Here is a 6156-nt window from a genome sequence, read left to right as displayed (position 1 = left end):
TTTATCATTATTATTGCAATTTTTGCAGTTATAATATAATTTTGGAACTATACTAATGACAACTACATTATAATAGGAAAAACAATATTAATAACAATAATAACGTTATTTATAATAAAATCGCAAAGTATGGAAAAAACGTCATTTTGCAGTATAAATCTGAAAGGCTTATTCGCTAGATTTTGCCCCTTTTTCGACTTTTTGGGTTTTTTTATTTTACCTTTTTTATTATATATGGAAATAATTTCAGTAATTATCATCATTATTATCATGATTATCATCATTATTATCGTGATCATCATCATTATTATTATCCTCATTATTCCAATTATTATCATTATTATTGCAATTATTGCAGTTTTAATATATATTTTTGCAACTATTCTAATAAGAACTACAATAATGATAGTAATAATAATAATAACGTTTTTATAATAATTATTTATATAATTATTTTAATTAATATTGTTATTACTGTAATTATTACTGTTATGATAATTATTTTTCCAATTATACTACCAGCAAGATAACAATAATAATATTATAGCGATTATTATTATTATTATTATTATTATATTTATTATTATTATTTTTGCTATTATTACAATTATGATATATTTTTTGGCAATAATAGTAATAATTAAAGTAATAAAAAAAAAAAAAAAAAAAAAAAAATAGTTGTAATAATAATAATAATATTAATAATAATAATAATAACAATAATGATAATAATAATGATAATAATAATGATAATAGTAGTAATAATAATCATCAAATATTATCCAAATTCCCTTTATTCTCAGTTTTATCATCATTATTGTCATGATTAACACAATTCTGGTAATTATTGTCATTATTACCGTAAAATTGCCCAAATCATCAATGAATGGTAAAAATTATTTTGCAAGTATTACATCTCAAAAGGCTATATTTCGCAGAATTTTGCCACTTTTCATCTTTGATTTTACTATCTTAACTTTTTATTATATATGGACACAATCCTTTATATCATCATCATTTTGCAATTTGTTATTATTATTGCAATATATCATTATTATTGCTAATTATTGCAGTTATAATATATATTTTTGCAACTATACTAATAACAATTAATAATAATAGAAATAAAATATAATAAAATAATAAACATTTCATAAATTTATATACGTATTTAATCAATATCTTATTATGTAATTATACTATTATATAAATTTGCGATTATTACTACAGTAAATAATAATAATGATTGAAATAATAATAATACATAAAGTAATAATAATAATAATAATAATAATAATAATATAGTATTATTAAGTATAATAGTAATAATAAAAATATAATAATAAATAATAATATTGATATATAATAATGATAATATTTAATATATATTAATAATATAAAATGTATGATCCAAATTCTCTTTATTCTCACTTTTATCATCATTATTATCATGATTAAAATAATTCTGGTAATCATTATCATTATTACCCTAATAATTGCCAAAATCATCAAATGAATGGAAAAAATCGTCATTTTGCAGTACACTCTCAAAAGGCTAGATTTCGCTAGATTTTGTCGCTTTTTCGACTTTTTGGATTTTTTTTTTTCCTTTACCCTTTTATTATATATGGACACAATTCCTGTTATTATCATCATTATTATCATGATTATCATCAGTATTATCGTTATCATCATCATTATCATCATCATTACCTTCATTATTGCAATTATTATCATCATTATTGCAATTATTATCATTATTATTGCAATTATTGCAGTTATGATATATATTTTTGCAACTTTACTAATAACAACTACAAAAATAATAATAATAATAACAATAATAATAAGAATTATAACGTTTTTATAATAATTATTTATATCATTATTTTAGTTAATATCGTTATTACTTGAATTATTAATGTTATAATAATTATTTTTGTAATTATACTACCAGTAAAAATAATAACAATGATTATAATAACAATAATAATTAATAACAATATTATAATGACATCATTATTGTTATGATTAAAAGAATTGTTATAATTATTATTAATATTACCCTAGTATTTTGGGATTTTTTTCCCTCGTTTTTCATTATAAATGGACACGATTACTTTTATTATCATGATTATTATCATCATTATCATCGTTATCAACATCATTATCAGCATTATCAGCATTATTGTCAGCTTTATCATCATTATAGCAACTATTTTCATCATTATTATCATTATTATTAATTTTTTTACAGTTATAATAAGTATTTTTGCAATCATACTAATAATGAAAGTAATAATAATGACAATAATGACAATAATAATAATAATAACAATATTATGAGAAGTATTATTATTATCATTATCATTATTATCATGATTTTTGTTATTGTAGTGGAATGTGGGGTTATAATAAAAAAAAAATGAACACAAATTTATGGATTTCTTCTTCGGCAGCCCGACCTCGTGTATAAGCCGCAGTGTCCCCTTGGAAAAACTCTACGGTACCTCACTCCTGGTTTAAATATAGACCTGCTACCTTTCCTGCCCTTAATACAGGCTCGATGGGCGGAGCTATTGGACACCGACTGTCGGGGAGGCGAAGACACCATCCTCTCTTGCGGAAGAAGAGGCCGACGGATGTCCCAGGACTGGGGATATTTAGTTTACATTTATATATATATATATATATATATATATATATATATATATATATATATATATATATATATATATCTCCTGTTTTATCTTTTCGTGCTTTATGGAAGCCTATTAGCATTAATTATGAGAGCACCTCTATGTAGTGCCACATTCATCACCACGTGGGAGCGTGTTAAGGGCCATAGGCTTGAGGAACCCAGAACGAAAGAAACTAATTTGGTTATAGCTTCAAGTTTTCTTTTAATTAGTGTTATTAGCTTTTTTTATAACTAAATTAATTTTCTAAAACAAACTTGTCTTTAAAGGGATATTTTCCCACCTAGTCGTTAGGGTTTGCCTGGCCAAAGAGAATTTTTTTTTTACCACATAAAGATTCGCACCTTGTATAATTAGGCGGTTCTCGCCTTCTCGGACAGTAGCCGTTGCAGGCTGAGGCAGGAGGCACCCTAGACTGGGCTGCCCTCTGTTTTTTGTGTCCCCTTTTTTTCGGATCTAATTATTGCCCACCTTCGAGGAAGGTATTGTGGTTTTCGAGAACTGTTTTTTTTTCCGTGGCAGAGTGTTTATCTAGATGAATATACACTCGGGCGAGTGAATATTAGGCTGGTGGTCTTTTATTGTCGTAATGGCTTTCATTTTTTATGGATTTTAAAGTCTTAAACAAAAGGAACTAGTTTTCAGTTCCATTTTAGTCTTGTGATTTTAAGGGATCTGCTTTGTGTCTTAACTTTTTAAACGTGCCTTTTATGATAAAAATTCAGGTTCTGTGATGTTTTTTTCTACTTATTCTTAAATACTGATAAGCTTTGCTGATTGGCCTGTGAAGGAAGTAATACTGATGAGCTTTGCTGATTGGCCTGTAAGGGAAGTAAATACTGATAGCTTTGCTGATTGATAAAAAAAAATTAAATCCGAAATCCTTTACACTTGGTGAAATCCCCGTGCTCGTCTCCTCGCTCAGGTTACGTCTTACCATTCTTTTCTCTCGCTGTTTCATACATTTTACACTACACACACTCCAACATTTGAACATGACCTGTCCCTCATTTCCACAACACTTGATTACACATTACAACACTTGATTACACCTCGTTACCGTAAACGGGTGGTGGCAGTGAGCGCTACTGATGTACATATCTTCACAGCTGAGACACGAATAATGAAAATTAAATGTCTTAAGGATCAGTACACTACATTATTTATACAGTTATAATACTTTTTTTGTAATAATACTAATAATAAAAGTAATAATAATAATAATAATAACAATAATAATAAAATTTTATAAAAAATCTCATTATTCTCATCTTTATCTTCATAATTTTCATAATTAGTACAATTCTGATAATTATTATCATTATTACCGTAATGATTGCCAAAATCATCACTGAAAAAAAAACGCCATTTTGGAGTATACTCTCAAAAGGCTATATTTCGCTAGATATTGACGCTTTTTCATTATGAATGGACACGATTACTATTATCATCATGATTATTATCATCATTATCATTATCATCGTTAGCATCATCATTATCGACATTATCATCATTATCATTATTTTCATCTTTATCATCATTATTTCAATTATTATCATCATTGTTATCATTATCATTGCAATTATTGCAGCTATGATATATTTTTTGCCATTATACTAATAATATCAACAATAATAATTGTAATAACAATAATAATAGCAATAATAACGATTTTATAATCATTATTTATATCATCAATTTTAATTATCATCGTTATTATTGTAATTATTACAGTTATGATAAGTATTTTTGCTATTATACTGCTAATAAAAGTAATAGTAATGACAATAATAACAATAATAATAATAATAACAATATTATGAGAACTATTATTATTATTATTATCGTTATTATTGTTATTATTTTAGTTATGATTTTTAATAAATAAAAAAATAATAAAAGTAATAAGATAATAATAATAATAATAATAATAATAATATAATAATAGTAGTAGTAGCAATAATAATAATAATAATAATGATAATAATAATAATATAATAATAATAATAATAATAATAATAAAATTTTATCAAAATTCTCATTGTTATCTTTTTTTATCATAATTATTGTCAAGATTAATACATTTCTGATAATTATTATCATTATTACCCTAATAATTGCTAAAATCACCATTTTGGAGTATACTCTCAAAAGGCGGTATTTCGCTAGATTTTGCCGCTTTTTCGACTTTTAGGAATTTTTTCCCCTTTTATATTATGGACACGATTACTATTATTATCATGATTATTATCATTATCATCATTATCATCGTTATCATCATCATTATCATCATTATTATCATTATCATTGCAATTATTGCAGCTATCATATATTTTATAATCATTATTTATATCACCAATTTAATTATTATCGTTATTATTGTAATTATTACAGTTTTAATAAGTCTTTTTGTAATTATACTACTAATAAAATTAATGATAATGACAATAATAACAATAATGATAATAACAATATTATGAGAACTATTATTATTATTATTATTATTATTATTATTATTATCATATGATAATAATAATAATAATAATAATAATAATAATAATAATAATAATAGCAATAATAATAATAATAATAATAATAATAATAATAATAATAAATTATTAAAATTCTCATTATTCTCATTTTTATCATCATTATTGTCATGATTAATATATTTCTGATAATTATTATCATTATTACCCTAATAATTGCCAAAATCATCAAAGAAATCGAAAAAAAAACAGGGGTTTAGAGTATACACTCAAAAGGCTCTATTTCGCTAGATTTTGCCGCTTTTTCGACTTTTGGGAAATTTTTTCTTTTTCCTTTTTTATTATAAATGGAGACGATTACTATTATTATCATGATTATCATCATCATTACCATCATTATCGTCATCATTAACCCAAACTAATCTAAGCCTTACCTTTGTACACTTAATTTTTCATTAAGCATACATTTCCATTTTACTTCACTTTCACTTTTTATTTGTGTGCAGAATCACTTCAAGGCTTACCTCTATAATTCAGTTGACTGTTCTGCAACATAATTGATACAGTACTCCAAGAAACGTTTGTACACTTACTGTAAGTTATCAGGTAGCATAAAATTTAATATTTGTTGGCATCTTTTGAGGACCATAACATGGAGTCTATGTCTATAATTTTACGTGACATACTCACCTAAAAAAAAACGTTCAATAATTGTATAGTATGATTATAGGCTTAAATATTCTACCTAATCATTAATTATGATTATAATCATCGGACATTGTGTTTGCTACGAGCTAATTTTCAGTTTCTGCGTAGTTCTTTCCCCAATGAAAAAAAAATGTTAACATATATCATTTTGTTACATTTTAAAAATGGACATTCCCGATTTAAAATTTTGTAATATAATAACATTAACAAATTTTTTGCAGAAGTTAAATTTTAGGGAAAAAAAAAAAACTTTTTTTTTC

Source organism: Penaeus monodon, chromosome 26 (assembly GCF_015228065.2).
Source record: "Penaeus monodon isolate SGIC_2016 chromosome 26, NSTDA_Pmon_1, whole genome shotgun sequence".
NCBI lineage: Eukaryota > Metazoa > Arthropoda > Malacostraca > Decapoda > Penaeidae > Penaeus > Penaeus monodon.
This window is presented reverse-complemented; position numbering follows the sequence as displayed.